The 23,267-nt window shown below is 34.0% G+C and overlaps 1 pseudogene; it reads right to left on the bottom strand.

Annotated features, from left to right (window-relative positions):
* Positions 1–3,620: 3,620 nt before the first annotated feature.
* Positions 3,621–23,267, bottom strand: part of LOC143589267 (uncharacterized) — a 57,534-nt pseudogene continuing 37,887 nt past the window's right edge.

The following is a 23,267-nucleotide window of genomic DNA, read 5'->3' as shown; positions in this document are numbered from 1 at the left end:
TGTTATAAATTAAACGACGGGCCAAAGTTTTACCATTTCGTGACATTTAGGCCCAAATTAATTTCGCCGATAACTTTTAATGTAAATCTATCTACTCCGATGAATTTGTTTAAAAATCCAACGAGATTATGACAACCCGCCTTTTTATGTCCATGTGTCTCGGGAAACCCTCACCTACCATGTTTCTTCTTCTCCTCTTTCCACCGATTCATCTTCACCAAAAACCTCCCATCCTTTTTTGTTGAAACCGATTCTTGGACCAGGTGATTGTTACATATTAAAGCCGACAAGAAAGCATATCCCCATGGAGGACCCTGTGATGGAGCCTTCCGAGGTTAATACTAAACCACAATAAAAACAACAATGACGATGTTGACAAAGCCATTCAACATGATGACCAAGAGCCCCAGAAAAATGAAGCCAAAGCAGTGGGTCAGTAGCAAAAAGAGGTATGATAAAGTGATATACACTAATGTTTGGTTGAAATATTTTCTTTAAAACCCTAATTTTGAAATCCTAACACCAAACTTTGGTAATTTAGAAAAAGTTCCCTCAAACAAGAATAGTTTGGAGTGATTTAAAGTTGATTTTATCTGTACTTGGGCGTTCTACCACTATCAAAGATCTCTGGATGAAACAATGTTTTAGTGACTGGACTAATGTGAAGGCCAATAAGTCTGATTGCTCTCTAATGCATGCAATTTTACTACAGGAATCACCTTATACATATGATCCTAAGTATGATGGTATTTATTATGACATGGTTGGTTTGATGCATGCCAAACCCTCGGCCAACAAAAAGTCACTGTTGTGTGTCAAGTTATCCAAAACGCTGGTCAAGTTAATGAATCGGTTTATTCCGAACACCAAACCTTGTTTTCTAGTGATAAATTTAATTTGAACCAAACCCGATTATTCCAATTTTTACATATAAGAGATGGAAACTTATAAATTGTTACATATATTATGTTGTTTCAGTTTGATTATTCCAATTTTGTTTTTTGTTTTTTTTTGTTTCGGGTTGGTTTTTCAGTTTCAAGCACACCTCTAATAATTATGGTATGCATTTTCCGTCGCATTACACAAACACCTATCTAGTGTGTGTATATATAACAAAGCCAAATGTGACTCTATTATTATATATATAAAAATTAATGTAATCTATATATACATATTGCAAAATAAACAAACATATAGATAAATCTTTCTCCACTTGTTTTGCAAGCTTTTAAATAAAAGAATGTACATGCAAATCGCCGAGTTTTTTCCCAAAAGAGTGTTGTGGAGAAAAATATTTACTAATATAGTGTTGCTACAAAAATATTTACCAATTAGGTGTTTTTAGTTTTATCTCTCTTATAATCATTGGATAACTTTTAACTTTAACAAAAACAAACTTTTTTTTATTAACAAATACAAACTAATTTAATATTTTAAATAGATTATTTTTAATTTTACTAAATAATTATGTTTTTTTTCTTTTATTAGATAAACATGTATTTTATATAATAAAATATAAAATATATAAAAATAACAAAAATAATACATAAAATATGCCTTTCGATCTTTATAAAAATTAAAATATGGTATATTTCGTATCTTATTACATAACAATGCTCTATGTGTATAAAAAACGGTACCTTTATTCCTTGGCACTCTGATATTGCAACCAAAAGGAGTCACACGTGTAACACTAGTTTGAATCATAACATAAGTTGTGAAATATCTTATTAGTATGCAGATTATGAAAGAATATTACCGCATTCCCCCCTCCTTGAAGGATTTTGAAGTGTGAAGTAAATTTGGCCATGGACACTGACTTTACACTGTGAGTAAACTCTCGACTAAAATTAGGAGCTCAAATTAAGTGAAACGTTGTTTTAAACGACATATAGGAGCTCAAATTAAGTGAAACGTTGTTTTAAACGACATTCTTAGTTTAAAATATTATAGTATTTTTTTAACAAATTGTACCTTTATTTTGTATATTGTTACATAAAGCAATGCCTTTATGTATATAAGAAAATGTTGATTAAAAAAAGAAACGAACGTGCATTACACAACAATGTACGCTAGCAGAACTTAATATTTACTATAATGAAAATTGTTTTATTATGTGGACTTTTAATATTAGTGTAGTCTTCATATGCATTATCTTTTTTACAAAATAATACTAAAAATAATATGATTAAAAAAATCTTCCTAAATTGTGAGACCTGCAATAAAAAACATGTAAAGAAAAAAGAGACAATTTTATTTAATAAAAAAAGTAGTTTTTAAAATATAAAATTATAAACGAGAGAATTTAAAACATTATATTTATTGTGTTTGTTTTATCTATAAAGATCGAAAGGCATATTTTATGTATTATTTTGTTATTTTATATATTCTATATGTTATTTTTATTATATAAAATACATGTTTATCTAATAAAAGAAAAAAAACAAAATTATTTAGTAAGATTCAAAATCAGCTATTCAAAATTTTAAAATAATTTGTTTTATTTAAAAAAAAGTTGCTTTTTGGTAAAGTTAAAAGCTATTCAATGATTTTAAGAGAGGGAAATCCAAAAATACTTAATTGGTAAATGATTTTAAAAGAGAGAAACCTAAAACATTTAATTGGTAAATACTTTTTTTTGTAACAACACCATATTAGTAAATATTTTTCTTCACAACACTACCCAATTGCCCTTAACCGCCACTAGTAGACCCAATTTACTTACACCCCTGTCAACTTTTCTTACATTCTCTGCCACACTCCTTACACACCTACCTCTCCATCTTAATCGCCACTACTAATATCAACAACCCTATTTGTGAAGAAAAAGAAAACCAAACCCCCCATGTGATCAAAAGTATCAATAAGGCGCCAGTTTTAAAAATAGTTCGAGAGTTTGTTATTCGTATGTGTATTTTGTTTTTATATATACATATTTTTTTTTGTGCTTCTCAGAGCTAGAGGAAGGTTGTGATCAAACCAATACACCTGGTGCATACTTATGCTAACATATGGGGGCAAAATAGTTAAACAAAACTCATCCAAACGGTTATTTTTTCAAACATTACCGGTTAACCAATTTTATTCAAAAAAGTAACCGGTTTTACTTTAATCAGTTCCTAACCGGTTCGACACATAGAAATCCCAAAACCGGTTCCTAACCTATGGTTAGTATCGATTCGTAACTGGTTATCAATAACTTGTTTGAGTATCGACTCGGGTTCGTTTATAAAACTGATTATTTAGAGGGAGGGCAAGCTATAGCCCCTTTTCGGAAAGTCATTTATGAGCTTAAGTGCTTTAAAAAAATGTGCGATTATTGGGTCCAAACAGCTTCGATTTCAGTCAAATAAGATCAAAATCAGTTTTTCCCAGACTCGTTAGGCTTGAAATTAACCATTTTATATGAGGGGAAAAGGATCGGGTTTGAAACCGAGCTTCATCCATTTCGGTTTTGACCGGTTTCAACCTAGGAGTATATACTGACTGATTACAAATCGCTAATCAAAGGAATGCCAACAAAATATAGTCCTCCTTTGGAAAATTAATAATCATTCACAAGCAACTATCCATTAGAGAGAGGCTTCAAATGAACCGTTACAATTTAAACATGATAATGGTTATACCCGGGGGTTTGCATAGCAAACAAGTTGTTTCCCGGGCTTAAATAGGTACTTAGAAGTTAGAACCATATGTTGAGCGAATAACATCAGCTAACACATGATATTGCAACACCACATAAAGGACGACTGGCACGAGAGCAAAGACACTGATAAAGATAGGAATCCATTTCATTTCTTTATGGTATAGTATGAAGAAGATAACACTGAAAGTGATCATCATGGCTGTTATAGAGAGAAAAGAGTTGATATACCTAACATCAACTTTTTAGGTAATGAATCCACAAAATCACGTTCGGCATAACGAGACGTGAGGATGGATAAGAAGGTGAGTATGGAAATTGATGATAAGAACAAGGACATGGCGTCAGCCACTACAAAGGCAACAAATATTGGTTTTTGATAGAAAATAGGAATACCGTCGGATTGATTATATCCACCTGGAATTGTAAAAGCGGCTGCAAATACTATCGTGGCAACAAGCGCCGCAACAACCATACATTGACTAGCCGTATCTTTCATCCATTTCTCACCTTCTCTAATTAGTTCTTTGTGCTCCTCTGAGAATAACTCGCGTGGTGTTAGACCATCTTTGTTCTTTTGTTCCCTATAAGAAGGGGGGATCGTATTCCTTACTTCCTACAACACAAACAAATTACAAAAAGTTTACTATATGGTAATACAAATATATAATACTCTTATTCGTCATTAATTATTGTAGGAGAAAAAGTAAGCAAGAACTTGTATATGTACCTTGAACCATAACAGTTCTCTCTGCATCTGTAATGCAGCTCCGGACACATCCGCCAGTCGCTCTTTCGAGGCGCCCTTTCCAGCTAAGTGCAACATGTTGTTATCATATGTATCTCTAAAATTAACGATGAAATTCTTCATGGAACCTATCTCATATAATAGATTGTAGATACCCTCGTGACGATGTTTAACAGCAATATGAAATATAGATTGGCCGTCATCATTTAACGTCCATATCAAATCAGGATATTGACGAATGAGCTCAACTACAAATTTAGTGTTGCCCATTTCTGCGGCAACAAACGTTACCCGAGAAGAGTATTGTTTTCTTTTTGATCCTAATACAACATGCATTTCGGTAATATATTTATAAACTAGGTCTTCTAGGTGGCTTGCTTTATCTTCCTTTCCAGACACTTGCTCCATTAAGTTCTGGATTTCATCACGGGTTTTCATAATGTGTTCAGTAATGAGTTTTTTTAGTTCCAGATTTTGATCTCCATTCTCATGCTTAATGTGGTTTTCGGTTTCCGCATATACGCTCACAAGATGTTCAGAAATCAGTTTATGTAACTGCAGAGATCTATCACGCCTAGTCACATATACTGGCGCTTCCATTATGTTCTCGGCTTCTATATCTAGTTTGCCAAGATGTTCGGATAGGAGTTTTTGTAGTGGTAGAACTTGAGTGAGATTTTCTGAATAAGGCGAATTTTCGTCAGGTGGACCTCTTAGTATATCCTCAATTTCTTCGTTGGGCCTTTCAAGAATACCTTTCCAAATGATTCTTAGTAGTTGCAGTGCTTCACTTTCCTTTTCACCACCTCCCATCAGTAAACCAACTAATGCAAAAACATGAAAGTTAATTTGATGCCGTGACGATCAAAAATTGAAACTCCAAGGGTGTGTTTGGTTCTCATGAATTCAATCAATGGAATCTGAATTCCAACTCTCAAATTGTTTGGTTAGCAAAATTTGTTGGAATTGGAATCTTAATTCCATTTTCGATTTGTTTGGTTAGCAAAGGAATTGAAATTTGTATTGTAAATAAAATCCTTATGGAGAAATTCAAATAAAATCATTGGAGTATTTGGTTGATCACTAACGTCGCAACCGACTCGCAACTTGTTGCCCGAACCAACCCGACCTGTCATCGACTTGCAACATCTCGACCCAGTCCGAAAACCCGCAACGTTTCGATTTTTTGTTTAGTTTTGGTCTTATTTTTTGTTTTGTCGCTTAAAGAAATTTCTTTATGGGTTAACACAGGTGCCTCGGGCGTGGTATAACCGGTTTTCTACTTTTATTCTATCCATGGGTTTTTGGAATATCTTATGTGACACGTCACTATTTATATATCAACAAGCGGAACATCTTGATTACTTGCTACTTTATGTCGATGACATCATTCTTACAGCTTCAAATCAACAACTTCTCAGTCTTATTATCGTTTGGTTATCTGCAGAATTCGTGATGTCGGACCTTGGCCCTCTTCATCACTTTTTGGGCATCACCGTAACAAGAGACAACCGTGATATATTTTTATCTCAAACTCCATACGCTCGAGATATTCTCCATCGGGCATCCATGGCTACATGCAAACCTTGTAACACGCTGGTCGACACCAACTCCAAGCTCAGTGCAACTAAGGGGGAACTTTTACCCGATGACACCTTATATCGAAGTCTTGCCGAGGCTCTTCAATATCTCACCTTCACTCGACCGGATATCTCCTATGTTGTTAATCAAATTTGCTTATCTATGCATGCGCCACGGGACTCACACTTCACGTTTATGAAACGTGTGTTACGCTACATCCATGGTACTATTGATCTCGGGCTTCGGATTTTAGCGTCTCCCGGACAATCCATTGTTGAATAGTCTGATGTGGACTGGAGAAGTTGTCCTGATACTAGACGCTCCACCTCGGGTTACTGTATTTTTCTTGGCGATAATCTCATATCCTGGTAATCCAAAAGGCAACATACTATTTCTCGTTCCAGCGTTGAAGCCGAGTATAGGGGGTAGCTAATGCCGTCGACGAGGCAACATGGATTCGCAATTAAATTCTTGAGCTACCGGTTCCCATTCGTAAAGCAACTATCGTTTATTGTGACAATGTGTCTGCCATTTATCTTTCGGGCAATTCCGTTCGGCACCAACGTACTAAACATGTTGAGATGGATATTCACTTTGTTCGTGAGAAAGTGAATATCGGTCATATGCGGGTGCTGCATGTTCCGTCTTCATTACAATATGCTGATATCTTTACTAAAGGCCTTCCATGTCATCTATTCGACATGTTTCGGAACAGCTTGAACATCTCTACATATTCGCGTTCAAACTGAGGGGGAATATTAAAGGGAATTATATCTTTATATTTAGATAAGATTATTTATGTTTAGCATTGTTCTACTTTGCTAGTTTTGTGGATTCTCCTTATGGTTAATTCTCTACATATATGGCCATTGTATTCTTAGAAAAGCAATCAAATAATATTAAGATTATTGCAAACTATCAGTGTTGAGGCTGAATACCGTGGAGTATTCAATGCGGTTGCCGAGACCGCTTGGCTATGAAAGTTATTGTCAGAACCTTATGTTCCCATTACTCGTGCAATGATATCTTATTGTAACAATATATCTGTTGTTTACCTGTCTGGTAAACCCGCACAACATCAACACACGAAACACATCGAGATCAACATACACTTTGTACAGGGAAAAGTTTGCCTTGGTCATGTTCGTGTCTTCCATGTTCCGGCTCCATATCAATATGCCGATATTTTCACCAAGGGGTTACCGCGTGATTTGTTTCACTCATTCCGAACCAGTTTGAGCATTAGTCGAGATCCCACTCGAACTGTCGGGGCGTATTAGCAAGCATTATAGCATATATTTTGTGTATCTACATGTTAGTTTAGAATATATCTCTTTCCTTGTTTATGGGTTAGGTTGTTACTTCTTTCCCTATATGATGACCATTATGTACAAACAATTGAATCATGTACGATCTTAAGCATGTTTGGAATTGAGTTTGAAAACAGCTTATTGATGTTTGAAATCAGCTTATTGAGTTATTGGCTTTTTCGAAATTCATTTTGAAAAGCCAAAATTTGTGGCTTTTTAAAATTAACTTTTTAACCCTTTCGAAAAGCTAAATAAAAATGACTTTTTAACTTATTGTCAAACATCTTTTTAACTTATTGGCTTTTTGCCAATAAGTTGTTTTCAAACGCAATCCCAGACATGCTCTTTTTTCTTTAAGAAATAAGCAATCCCAACATGAAATGAAACTCACATAGGGCTGAGGGTAAAGCAAATTTGTTTGACCCACGATGAAGGAGAATTTTGGGCTGGAATTAACTTTTGATTTTCTGAGTTCTGTTTCAATTTATTTAATTCCAGATCGTTCACATTTAGAGTATTCACATCCCATTCCATATATTTTCCTTATAATTTAGCTAAAAAACATCATTTCATAAATTTATATATCATTTTTCAAATTTCTTCCACATTCCATTCCCTATTCATATCCATAAATTATTTTTTTATTATTTTTTTCTCTTTTGTCTTATTAGTAAATGATGATTGGGAGATATCTGATATATTATATGGTATGGATAAAAAATGAGTCCCTATATTTAGGGATATACTTTTGTTGCCATATAACTCATCCATATAATAGGGAATGGATTGGAGAGGTGATTTTGATGGTTTTCTTAAAATTTACCATAAATTATATGGGTTTGACAACTTTAAAGAATGGGTTGAAAATGCTCTTAAGCCCTAAAAACTTTTGCAATTTCCTCACACATTTTGAAAACCAAACGCCAGTAGAAATTTTTAGAAATGTTACCTGAATGAATGCTTCTTTTGATGATATTTGATTTTGTTTCAGAAAACGCATCAGGCTTTCGAGCCAAAGCTGCAAGTATTTCCCCATTCCCAAGTTCCGGATATTTTTTCACTATCCTGAGGGCCACATCTAATAAAGAAAAATTAACAATCATTTGATTGTGTGGGAGAGTTTCCACAAAAGCAAATTAACACAGTGCCTATAGATTTTGTTTGAACTCAGTAACGACATTAACTTCATTTTATCATTAACTTATTATTCGAAAAAAAAAAAGTTGAATTAACCTCAGCAATTGTTTAAAAGAATTATAAATAAATATTAAAAAAAATAAACTAAATAACATATTAAATTTTTTTAATAATCCAATCGTCAAGAATCAAGTTGTCAAATTTATCCTTATACTTTTTGTAATACAATTTAATCCGTAACAACAACAACAACAAAAGAGAGAGGCTCATGGCTGGTGTATTTGTTTACTATACCTCTTGTCCTCTTCAATTAGCTCATGAACATTTTCAACGTAATATGATGAATAAATTACAATACGCAAAGGTGTAAAATGCTTACCGAACATATCGCCCTCCACACATCTCTGAAGAAGCAGACCACGATTCTCAGGTTTCCAACCATCATCACCCAAGTCATATGAATTTTCATATAGATACTTCACCACTTCATAATTTCTATAGAAGGCAGCCGTTTGTAATGGCAGTATGTTTCCATTACTTCCAGGGATTGTGGTCAAGATCCTGTTCTTTTCCACCATAATTGTAACCATTTCAATGTATCCAAGTGCAGCCGCTAAATATAGGGCAGTGTTGTAGTTTTCATTTTCAAGCGCCAGGTCTTTCATATCCATCATATCCACCAGATTTTGCACAAACTTCACGGAATGTTTGCTTTTTTGCATGCTTACTGCTATGTGAAGTGCTGTATCCCCATTGTCAGTGATGCGAGACCTTAGCAACTCCGGTTTCTCGTCAAAAAGGGCTTTGGCAGCCTTCCAATCACATTTAATAGATGCATGGAGTAGAGGGGCACCGTATCTTAAGTAAGTATCCTCTCCTTAGTTTGGTTTCAATGCAAATAGTTAATTAATACTCGGATATATTCATCTCAGTACCATTCTCTCTAGAAGTATCAAGGGTGTGTTTGGGATTGCTTATTTAAGTGAAAAAGGACTTTTTGTTAACAGTACTTAAAAGAAGTTTTTGAAAAAATGTTTGGATTAGATTATGTGTTGGGGAAAACCAAAATGACTAAAAAGGACACTATTTTTTAAAAGGAGTGTAATGGGTTTTGAGGGTTAGAAGGGTGTAATAGGTAAAACAAACTCATTAAGTTAATAAGTTACAAATTCCTAACTTTTCAAAACACCTTTATTTTCATTCTCCATAAGTTAAAACCCATAAGGCCATATGGTTTGCCAAACACCTTATTCACCTTAACAACTTTTCAAAAAAAAGTTATAAGTTGATGAAAATAAGGAATTCCAAACACCCCCCAAACTCAAATAAACATGCCCAATTTGAATCCTTTCAAAATTTGGGTACACACATAAATAATAAATTTGGCTTAATGAAATCAAAACTAACATCATATACAATAAGCATAGTAATCAAAGGTATTAGGTGCACTTAAGGCGCATAGGCCTTGCCTACCTAGACGCGAGGCGCAAAACAAGTGTGGGCCTGAGACATAAAAAAACGCACTTCTAAAAAAATATAAATATATTATGTACTATAAATGTAATACTATTCTTCATATATAATAAACAAAGACTATTAGTACCAAAAGCTCTAAAAGAGTCGAGATTCAAATGTAATTCCAAAACTTGAATAACAAAATGTTCAAAGTAAAGTAACAAAATGTTCAAAACATAAAAACCAAAAGGTCAAAAAGTAATAACTAGTATACGTTCAAATGACTATGTTCTTGATCCGTCATCAATGCTAGTAGAGAGAGGTGTTGTTACTAGAGGTGCACAAAAAAACCGAACCCGGAACCGGACCTGAAAAAAAAACCCGGAACCAGTTTTTCTAAAACCCGGGTATTTAATACCCGAACCCGACCCGTACCCGATCTAAACCCGATAATACCCGAAACCTGGTTCTAGGTATACCCGAAACCCGGTTTAAACTATACCCGAAACCGGTTCTAGTTATACCCGAAACCCGGGTTTTTTGCATACCCGAACCGGATTTTTTGCATGCTAGGATATTAGTGTTTGCGCACATGTTTTTGTGTGGTTGTCCACAGATCTATAGTCGTTCTCTAACGGATCTTTTTTGGAGCACGTATATGATATAAATACTTGTTTAGAGCAACACCTTTTGATATACCAAACAACAACTGAAAACACATTAAATATATGTTTTTTGTATCATTGTTTAGTTGTTATGTATGTTTGAATGAACTTTGAAGTTTGTATGCAAAAAATTGGAGTTAGGATAAAAAAATGAAGCAAACCTATTAATAGAAGAAAACTGTAGAAAACAGGTTTTTTTAATAGCCGAAAAATAGGGTATTCAAAACCCATAAAACGGGTTTTTTTCAATACCCGAAAATAGGGTCTTCAAATACCCGGGTGTTGAAGACCCGGTTCAATACCCTACCCGAACCCAGTACACAGGGTATGGTTTTTCAAGCCAATACCCGACCCGATTATTGTTGATACCCGAAATTCAATACCCGATCATACCTGAACCCGGTTTCATACCCAAACCCGGTTTTTCATAATACCCACCTCTAGTTGTTACCTCAAGAAGCGAGGGCCTTGGAACTAGAAGCGCAGATATTGGGCCTGGCCTGGAAAACGGGCCTAGGCGCAAGAAGCGAGGGCTTTTAATAACTATGATGATAAAAATATTAATCAAGCACGCCCTAATTTTTTGTCGTTAAGGAATTTCGCCAAATAACAGATCAAATGTAGTATAATTACATAAGTGCAAATTAGCCTATAGATTCCAAGCTTTTCTCAAGCAGTGCCAAATATAGCTAATCCATACGATCTACCTTCTGTTCCATGTAAAACTATATTTGGTGTAAGATAGCGTTAAACAGAATTTACCCTCAATGGGGTTGGGTAGATTTGGTCTTAATTCAAGTGTGTTGGCAAATGAAGCAGCCGGAATGTTGAGTTTCTCCTGCTGCGGGTCTAAGGGTTTAGGCTCGGATGTCGAGGCAATGTGAACACCTGGTTCCTTCATTATCTGCACAGCGATATATACCAATTAATCTATCAATGAGTAATTAAACCCTAATTGCTTGACTATACAAGAGGTGTGCAACTGATAATACCTCTGCGTCAGATCAAGGGGGTGGATATGATTGTTAAGAATGTTTGAAAAAAAGAACACTGAAAAGTATATTGATAATTACTAATACTAATACTAATTACCCTGCCCAATTATTGATATAGTTAGGTATGTTGTTGAGAATGTAGGTTGGAAATGTCAACTAATGGTATGTGTCTTGTAGTAATCAATAATTTCATCTTTTAAATTGAAAAAGAAAACCTGCATTTAAAAATACAGTGAAGAGTTTAGGTTAATTAGTAGAAAATTGCAAGTGGTTACAAGAATCTCGTGCTTATATATATATATATATATATATATATATATATATATATATATATATATGGGTGAGATTTAGAGAGAATTCCTTTTAAAGAGAGAACTAGAGAACTAGTAGAGAATTATTTTTAACTATTTTAAAAAAAATTATTTTGTGATTTTTTTTCTTTCCCCATTCTAATAAAGATGATATTGATACTATAAAAAATAAACTTGTCGGTGTAGTACTGTAGTGCATATGTGCACTAATGCCTATTGCATATATACAATAGTGTTTTATTGCATATAATACAACACAATTGCATTATTCAATACACACTATTGAATATATGCAAATACGACACTAATAATTGTATGCAAAACACATTATCGCATATATGTAATACAACACTAATGCACATATGCACTATATCGATTTTTTTTAATTTTTGTATATAATATAACACTATTGCAAATAAACAATACAAACAACTATATATATATATGATATTCAACACTATTTCAAATATCAAAATACACACTATTGCACATATGCATTATAAAAAAAGTCGGTGTATTGCATATATGCATTACTCGTTAATTTTTTTTATTTGTTTTTATTTTTTTTGTGGTGAAGAATAACAACATATAAGAAGGATGAAAGAAAAAAAATTTAAAAATATTTTTTTTAATTAAATACAAAATAATTCATTATTAGTTCTCTAGTTCTCTCCATAAAATGGATATATATATATATAGGATTAGGTTCATTTCAGAAATATTTTTAGAGTGAGAAGTGCGAGAAATAAATCGAACCAATCACAATTTAACCTTTTTCTTTTCTATTTATTTTATATTAAGGGCAAATAAGTAAAAAAAACAATTATTATATTCTTGGTAAGTAACTTTACTACCTGGAAAGTTACATATCAATTTTTATTATAATTATTTTTTTATTATTTATCACCCTTTTCAAATTGTGAATAACCCTTACTATCACCTTTTCCAAATTTGTGAATAACTCACACGAGATTCTAGCCAACCTATTTTTTCAAATTCTATTGAACCCAAATAATTTAATCCCATTATGTAACTTTACGTCCAATTCAACCAATAATATATTCGATAATCAAAAATCGATTTTATCCTATTCCTTTTTTATGTGATTCCATTGATGAAAATCTACATGCATCATATACGACGAAAATCTTTTTCCTTTTCTTCTTTATCCCCAAATTAATGGATAAATAAGTTATTCATAAACACTTTCATAATTAATCCATATATAACAAACTATTATACCTACTTTTATACCTACATAACAAATAGTTACATATATACATTGTAATTCATAAACATTTCATTCTTACTCCTTACACAACAAACTATTGATCCTACATACACAAGATTTCTAAAACAGACAGAAGGGTTAAAAACGGGTAAAAACCACAAAACAAAGTATAACATTATCCTACTATTCCTTGATCAACCAAACATTCGATCCAAACTTAGAACCTCCCTAATATGTGATCCCTTTCGTTTTTAAGTTAAATAACTAATAGAATCCTCGCCACAGATGTTTGTAAACGACATATGTCTTTTAATGTCATTCTAGTTATATCGCCACCGAGTGTGTGCTTAATATTGTTTTTCATCAAACCGAACTCTCATGAGGTTGTGAAGTCTTTAAAAGCTAAATGCCTCTCAGCCTGTTTAAAAAACCAAATAAATAATAATAATAATAATAATAATAATCTAAAACTAGCTTTCTATTTTTTCAATACCAAACATCAAACAACCTTCTTAATAACAAATACTCCAACGAAATAAATAAAGACTAAATAGATAATCATAAATCTACGTAGAGTATATATTCTTACACAATCCTAATTTATCTTTCTGGACTATGCATAATTATCTTCTGTTTCACACTTAAATTTTAACCATTTTGGTATTAACAAAACCAATGCATCAATCTTTCAGATAACCAACAATCTTTGGTAACTCACAAAGTATAATCCCTTTACATAAAAACAAAAAAATTATTTTCAAATAAGTTATATAGAAAACGAAATAAACTGCTTACAAATACATAAATTTAGGGGTACTACCAAAACTGATGTGTGCAAGCAACAGCCTACATATTAAGTAAAATCCTCTATAGTGAACAAAACACATACACAACAATTCACCATTTCATAACTATATAGCAACCTAACATCATACACCAAAACCAACCAAAAACCTTCAAATAAGTCTACACATACCATACAAAAAATCTCTACAACCTAACATCATAAAACAAATCTACACAAAAAACAATCTACATATTACCTAAATAAGCATACACAATAAACAAACTGCATACACAAGAAGCTTACACAGAAAAAAAATAAGCATACACAACCGTAGCAAACTACTCATACAACAAACCCATTAACCCTACACAGAAAACAAACTGCATACACCTAAACAGGCAACAAGCCTACACAGAAAACAATAAGTTACATAGTAAACAACATGCATACACAACCGTTGTCGCCAATACACAGTAACAAACTACTTACACAACAAACCCATTAACCTTACACAGAAAACAAATTAAATACACCTACATAGGCAACAAGCCTACACAGAAAAAAATAAGCTACACAGTAAACAACATGCACGCACAACCGTAGTTACCCCTACACAGTAATAAACTATTTACACAACAAACCCACTAACCCTACACAGAAAACACACTGCATACACCTACACATGCAACAAGCCTACACAGAATACAATCTACACATTGCCTAAATAAGCATACACAATAAACAAATCACACACACAATAAGCTCAGTAAACTACACAATAAACAACCATCATACGCATCATCCTCAGTCCCCCCTACACAGCTACACAGTAACAAGTTAAATTTTGAGATTTCTCACCTGCAATTACATATCAAGTTAGATTTTTATTCTTTTTTGTAAAACTCAGTAGCTACATAGACTAATGGCAGATACAATAACGACATGTTGCATCTTACACAGATGGTTTACCATGTTTACATCCATAACACACCAAAGGAATGCCATATCTTACGTCACTACTAACTAAAACAACTAGTACAACAAACATATAAAGTAAACTACACACCAGAAATTAAACATTACACCCACAGTACACAATAACCCGCAACTCATCCAAGACTCATACACATTCCATACATTCATGTGAAAGTACATCCACAACCACTAACATCTATGACTAACCCTCATTTATTAGAAACTAGACAACCAAAACATGAATTGTAAACAACTTCTAACACCACCAAACACCACTCAGTACATGCATTAACATTAAAACAATACTCAACCTATAAAAACCTACGGTATTTGCAAAAATTTAATTTAGACAACATGTATGTTCTTCATTAACAAAGACTCCACATCTTACTGAAACCTAACTGTACCTACAAAAATTCGTCATAAACCATTCACAACGTAACAAAAATCAACCTTTTTCAGTCTTTTTATAATAAGGCAACGAAATTTCATGAGTGTGTTAACCAAATATCAATGAAACCTAACTGTTCCTACAGCCTACACAGACCAACCCAACCACATCTGCTCTGTAAGAAAAATCAATCAGAAAACCATCAATTACTTCATGTAGCACGCAGATTGCAACTTCTAAAGAACTATATTACACAAGACACAACATAAATTAGCCAACATACCTTTAATTTCTTGTCCGCGGTTTCAGTTTCATCGCACCTCGCACAACACCAGTTAAACCCTAAAACCCCAATTTGTACATAACGGGGACTTTTGATTCCTTCTTATAGTTACACAAACTGAATCAATCGCCTTAAAATTTATCGATTGTGTGTATCACATCACCAACTCTAAGAGGATTTCGTGGAACATGTATCCAGGGGCCGTTTACGATTGAAACCAGGGATAGTTAATACACAACTTATTTTAAGCTACACATAAAAGACCATCCTGCCCTTTTCTTCCAGAAAACTAGTGTTAAATGTTCAAAGAATTTACAAAACTGCCATTGTGTACTATTGACCATTAATTTTTATAATAAACGGTTGAGATTCACTTCTCGCATGAACCATCCCCTATATATATACATATATATATATATAGGGGGGATATTTTGCGAACCATGTTGAGTTTTAAAAACTTAAGAACTCAATTCTAGGCCACACATTTAATTAAATGGATTGAAATATGTGGTTGAGATTAAATCTGACAAAAAAATCAAAGTAGGGGAGAGAATAAATATGTAAGTGGTTACACTAACTTTTACGTCCGTTACACATGTGTAAAAAGTTGACCCGGTGCGTAAAAAAATCTGTAATTTTTTTACGTGTATGTAACTTACATATATTACGCATGCGTAAAAAAAATTCGAAAAAATCGTTACACTGAGTTCTTTCGAGTTCTTAAAACTCAAAGGGATTCTTAATTGAAATCTCCCATATATATATATATATATATATATATATATATATATATATATATAAGAGGGAAAAAAGTGGGAAACTAAGGATCAAAAGGTATATTTGCCAAAACTAATTAAGTTGAAATATAAAAGAGGAACATACCAGCCCCAAGTTTTCTCCATCTACGTCTCCCCTAGACATCAGATTTTCAAAAGCCCTAGATCCAAACGCCTTTGACACCATCAATCCATGCGGTATCATCCTCGGCTATGCCTGTGACCTTTGCCATTTTTCGGTTTAACATGCATTTGTATTTGTATCAAAAACCCGACCCGTTTTGATCTTTTGGATTCGTTGTTATTAATAAAATGTTGGATTTTATGTTCGTTTATGTTTCACAAATGTCGGGTCAAGAAAACATCCTTTTCGGTACGTTAAAACACCTATTTATGATGAAAACGACTTAAAACAAACTTTAGGTACTATTATTGTCAATTATCAAAAGCTTGTTTGACCATTTTAACCAATCACATGCAAGTTGTCTCTTATGTGTAAACCATACTCTTCCTACTTTAAAAACAAGCCTCATGCATCCATTTTGGTTGCTCATTCTTCTCCAAATTCTCTCAAACTAAGATCCAAGTATTCTTTCTTCAAGTTCTTAATAGTTTAACTTCTCAAGGTCAAGCTAATACTAATCTTTATTTCTAACTAATTCTTGTTACTTAAAGCTTGAGGTTGTAACATATATATAATATACATCTCTTGTTTCCTTCGACTTTCACTTCTCTAGTCACGATCGGTTAAAGTGTTGTGCTACAAGGCAAGGCTACATGGAGGACTATTATAGTCTTTGATATATACTTAACTTATGCTTTAGTTTTACGCTTTAATTTTGTTTATGTGTATCAATATTGTTTAGACCTTACTTACTTTTAGTTTCCAAATCCTTTTTAATAGTTCAATGGTGTCACACCCCGACCAAAGGCGGTGGAAAATGCCGAGGTGTAAAGATTACCCATAACCACATGACACTAATTAAAGCGGCAATATTTAACAAGCTCATTTCATTTCACAACATCAAAAATGTCACATAACAAATATTCATAAAAGATATCACAAAATATAGCAAATCAAATATTGTTCATTTTAGTAATATCCTAAAGGTCTTGATAACGTTTTCTTCACAATCCCAAATCAAACAAGATGCAAACCTGTAACATTTCATAAAATAAATTTTATCAACACAAAGATTGGTGAGAAATTCATAAATTTGAGCATAATAGTATATAGTAAGAAAGAGCCACAAAACTCGTATATGAAACAATAAATAAAAGCAATAATTTGGATAAAATCGCTAATAGAATTACGTTAGCGACACCTAACTATAAGGGGATGCCAAATAGTCTAGGATTTTATAGTTATCGTTAATTGCATTACGTTAACGACACCTTGCTATAATGGGATGCCAAATAGACTAGGATTTTATAGTTCCACCAACCAAAAGCGATAAACACATAGGCATATAATCATAGAACACCAAATCGAGCAATTATTCAAGTAAGGTATACAATAACGTTTGTGGGTTAAAATTCAAGTATAAAACATTTAGTTGAATAAGTATGAAATGTCACCCCAAAAACAAAAGATGGAAAATGGTGTTTGAAAGTACTCACGTTCAAGTAATAAACTTGAAAGATGATAATTTGGAGATTTGCCGGAACGACGTGTTTAACGAACAATGCCTAAAAGGAAAGAAGTCTTGAATTTAGAAAGGTTGTCTTGAAAGTCTTTAAATAAAATAAATGTTGAGTAAGTAAACAATTAAAGTTCAAGGTTTAAAATGTAACTATTTACGAATTTATAATAATAACCCTTTAAAAATGTAAGTTTGCTCGAAACCGGGTTAAAGTATCTAACCTTAATATTTACTCAACTTATGTTAAGTAATAAGGTGGGTAAAATGCAAGAATGCAAGTCCCTTGGGAATAAAGATACTAAAACGGGTTTAACGAGTGTTTGGGTTATTGGTTAGGGTCTTGATAATTGGTCAAACCCAAAGTTAACTTTCCAAAATAATGAATGTTGGTGCATTTTGTGACCGTCGCTATGCAATTCCGACCAGTTGAGGCGATGTGGTGAAGTTAGAACAACTTTACCATAGGCGAAGTTAGAACAAATTCGCCGTAGGCGAAGTTGTCTTGGAGAAGTTAAGCAACTTCGCCTAGAGGCCCAAGCCCAAGCCCGCGAGTTTGTTTATCTATATACACGTGTGTCATGTTTAGGGTTTTGTATCCAGAAAAAGTTAGTAGTTCAATTGTTCAGTTGTTTAGTTGCATAGAGAGAAACAGAAAGTGAGAGTTGCGTAAACTATTTTTAAAGAAAATATACAAGTCTTGATAGCTAAAAACACACTTGTGTGTCTTAAGCGAGTAAAAATCGGATTGGTTCGGTTTCCAACTCACAACAAGTTCATAGATGGTTTCCACATGCTCATATATCCAAGAACTTGTATAATAATGTACAAATGAAAATATTTAAGTTTTACAACCAAAAAGTTAACAATAATGTCCTTAAACAAAAGTTTGATTTTCGGTTCAGATCTAGTTTCGGGTTAAGACCGAGGTTAGAATCCACATACCCATAACCATAGAACTTAAGAAAATGATTTTATCAACTGAGATCTAACATTAAACATGTTTAAACAAGTATTTAACAAAAACTAGTGAGCAAAGTTCGGTTTACGGTTTAGAGCTATTTATGATTAAACCGAAGCATAGACTCTTAAAACCCGTAACCATGGAGCTTGTAAATAAAATAAAGTGAGCAGAAGTTAAGCATGAATAATATGTATAAAAAAGTTATATAAGTATATATATATCAAGAACACGAAGTCCTCCATGAAGTCTTGCCTTACGAGGTCCGAAACCTCACCGATCGGAATCAGAGAAGTAATTACCAAAGGTAACAATGGGTGTATATTATATATATGTTGTACAACCATAAACAGTTATTAATAAGAGTTAGCAAGTTAATTAAAACGAAAGACTATGGTTAGTTTGACTTGGGAAGTCAAAATACTAAGAATATGAAGAACAACCTTTGAATTTTAAGAATTGAGAGAGAATTTGGAGTAAGAGAAAGTGTAAAATGAAGAAGATGGGTGTGTGTATATATAGGGTAAGGGTCAAAGCTTTTTTGCTAGGTTCTCTTTCATGTTTACATGCAAATAGGTTGGTTAAACAAACAAACAAAGCACAAAACAACAAGAAAATCCGTAATACATGTGCAGACATCACTAGGCGCCGCGCGACCTAGCCTTCCTTGCCCTGGCCACGCGGCGCGGCGTGCCTAGAGGGGGGGGGTTGGTCTAGCTCGTCTTGTGGTTCGTTACGCGTCCTGAAAGTTCGTATTTGATGTAGTTTGATCGATTTAAAGGTGTTTTCGAATCCGTAAAAGGGGTTTTTCAAATTGAACCAAGAAGGATGATTTAGTAACATAAAAATACAATATTTTATATATCAAATGCTTCGGTTTACAAAACGGGTCGGTTTACATAATAAAAGATTACAAAACGAATACAAATCGAGACCCGAATTTGACAAATGTCACAAATAGTATTGGGTATGTGGCCACCAATTTCGGTATCATTCCGAGTCAAGAGCCGAACCAAAACCGAACTTTTGTTTAAATACTTTATTGTTAACTTATTGTATGAAAGATTTGAGTATTATTATTTTTAAGTTTATTTTAATGAGTTCTATGGTATTGGATATGTGACCACCATTTTCGGTTTCATTCCGAGTCAAGAGCCGAACCCAAACCGAACTCTTGTTTAAATACTTTATATTTAAAATGATTTATTAATATGTTACAAGTATAAATTGTGTATTATAATTTCTAAGTTCATTTTAATAAGTTCTATGGTATTAGATATGTGGCAACCATCCTCGGTTTTATTCCGAGTCAATGACCGAACCAAGACCAAACTAAACCGAGTTCACTCGCTTAAGACACACTAGTGTGTTTTTAGCCACCGAATCTCATATTTTCTCTAAAACTATTTTATAAACTAATTTTAAATTGTTTTCTCAAAACACTTGGTATATTGGATCTAACTTGATCTTATAACAAGTTTGGCCCGACAAAACCAAACACTCGCTTAACGGACATCGAGGTTCTTCTTAATATAACTACACACTTGGTTAAGCTTCTTTTGATTTCATTGAGTAATTATCTCATAATAGTTTGGAATCTCGGCTTCGAGCTTGATCAATTATCAAGACTCGAACTGACAAATCCGAACACTCGTAAAGTCTCGTTTTGGTAACTATTTAACTTTGCAATATTGCAATTATACCCAAATATTTACTTAACAAAGGTTAAGTAAAAACTAATAAATAGAATACCGAGACCCGACTTCGAGTAAACTTACTTTTCAAAAATCATTACTTTAACTCCTTATGTGTTTACATTTTAGCCTTCAAACTTTAATTATTTATGTTACTTGTCAAGTTATTTTACTTTAAAAGCTTTCAAAACCATTTACTAACTCAAGACCCTTTTTAATCTAGGTCTTGCTCGTTGAACTTACCATTCCCCCGTTTTATCGCGAACTATCCTTCAAGTTTCTTATTTCATGTGAGTATATTCCATCCCCCGTTTTCCCTTTATACTTTGGGGGTAACATGCATACTTATCCAAAACAAGAACGATTTATAATACTCTATCTTCAAATTAACGACAAACTTTAGGGTGTATGATACTTAGAATACTTGCAAGACCTAGATTAAAAAGGGTCTTGAGTTAGTAAATGGTTTTGAAAGCTTTTAAAGTAAAATAACTTGACAAGTAACATAAATAATTAAAGTTTGAAGGCTAAAATGTAAACACATAAGGAGTTAAAGTAATGATTTTTGAAAAGTAAGTTTACTCGAAGTCGGGTCTCGGTATTCTATTTATTAGTTTTGGGGGTAACATGCATACTTATCCAAAACAAGAACGATTTATAATACTCTATCTTCAAATTAACGACAAACTTTAGGGTGTATGATACTTAGAATACTTGCTCTATTGTGTGTTATATGTTTCATATGCTTTACGTGCACGAGTGTTTATTTTATGTTGTTGTGGAACGCAATAAGTATTATCATACACAACCCTAACTACTTAGCCTTGTGCAAGTAGCATATGGCATCATTATCCGAGTATGTCGGTTGTTACCGATTAAAAAGGACCCTCATTTATGTAACATTACGAAAATTTTGAGTTCAAATTATAAAGTTTCAAGTTAAAGGACCAAATACGTCAAAATCCAAACCTTAGGGTTTAAATTGAAAATTCTGTTTTCCTGACCCATCGCGATACGCGATAGATGACTGACACAGAGGCACGTGTCATGCCACGTGTCAACACGTGGCACAATGGTCGCCAGGTGTCACCACGTGGCAGCACGTTCGCCAAGTGTCGCCACGTGGCACAATGCCTGCCACGTGTCTCCACGTGGCAGGTTTACGTGGTGACTGACCAAGCCTACGTCGCGATACGTGTGACAATCATCAATTTCAGGTTAACTCCGTTAACTCAACTCCGTCAATTCAAACTTAAAGATTACTGAATCTATAACGCACACCTCATTACATTTAAACTAGGGTTTAAATGACGCTTGACGCTTGACACTTACTACATGTGTAGTCTTTCGGGAATTGCACCGAAACGCAAACGAGTTGACGCAAACAATTGATGAATAAACGAAAAACGTCAAAACAATAATTATGTGATAATTATGTGTTAGACTTATTTGTTATGTGATAACATTGTTATAAACGTTAACTCAATGTGCTAGAACTAGTTAATTAAGATAGAAAAAATAACATTTGAAAGTGGAGGGACCTAGATGTAACATGATTATTATTAATAATATTATAAAACCCTAACTCTCCTCCCTCTTTCCCTCACATAAGTCTACGGCAGCCCCCCCCCCTTGCTTCTCCCTTGCGATCAGCCTTCACAAACACACATAATACTTGATTTTGATCTTGTCTTTCACAATTGTAGCATCCTACATCCGTTTCTAGCCATCTTCTACCTTCCTATTGCTTGTGTTGGTGTTTTTGAAGGTATAATTGTGAACCCTAGGTTCCGAAAATCTTCATATAATGTGCTCATATGATTCGTTTGATTTGATGATGTATTGATGATGATTTGATAACTAGAATTGATATTATTACATGTTAATTGTTGTGTCTTTGATTTTGTGTCTTCCAGACCAGCCACGATTCAACAAGCGATCCGGTTAGCTCACAAACTGACGGATCAAGCAGTGACCCAAGGTGCGCTACCACATAGGGGTTCAACCACTAAAGCCCGTGACAACCCGATTACTGACAACAGCAACAACAACCCGAGCAATGGAAAGAGAAAGTTTGACAACACCAGATCCTCATCCTCGAACCCTCCACAGCAACAACACTACCGTAAGCCCGAACTCACTCGGGGCTTCAACAATCAGGGTCACAACAACAATAACAACGGTGGCGGGCAGGGTTCGAGCGGATATGCTGGGAAATATCCGAAGTGCAACAGGTGCAACTATCATCATGCTGGCCCGTGTGACCGTGTCAAGTGTGAGATGCGGAAAGATGGGTCACCAGGCAAAGGAATGTAGAGGAGATCTTGCGGCAAAGGGTGCTCCTAAACCACCTATGACGACGAAGGGATGTTTCAAATGTGGGCAGGAAGGTCATTTCAGGAAAGATTGTCCCAAGCTGAAACAGAACGACAACACTGGAGGTAATGGAAGTGGCAGTGGTGGTGGAAACAATGGTAAAGGAAGAGCTTTTGTTATTGGGTCGGGTCAAGCCCGCAATGATCCGTACGTGGTGACTGGTAAGTTCCCTGTGAACGATTGTTTTGCTTCTGTATTGTTTGACACTGGAGCTGATAGGAGTTTTGTGTCGAAAGCCTTTAGTCAACTCTTAGACTTAACTCCAACCCCGTTAGATGCTAAGTTTCCAGTAGAATTAGCCGACGGAA

Source organism: Bidens hawaiensis, unplaced genomic scaffold (assembly GCF_021521415.1).
Source record: "Bidens hawaiensis isolate Kalapana, Puna unplaced genomic scaffold, B.hawaiensis_p1.1 tig00037291_1, whole genome shotgun sequence".
Classification (NCBI taxonomy): Eukaryota; Viridiplantae; Streptophyta; class Magnoliopsida; order Asterales; family Asteraceae; genus Bidens; species Bidens hawaiensis.
This window is presented reverse-complemented; position numbering and strand designations above follow the sequence as displayed.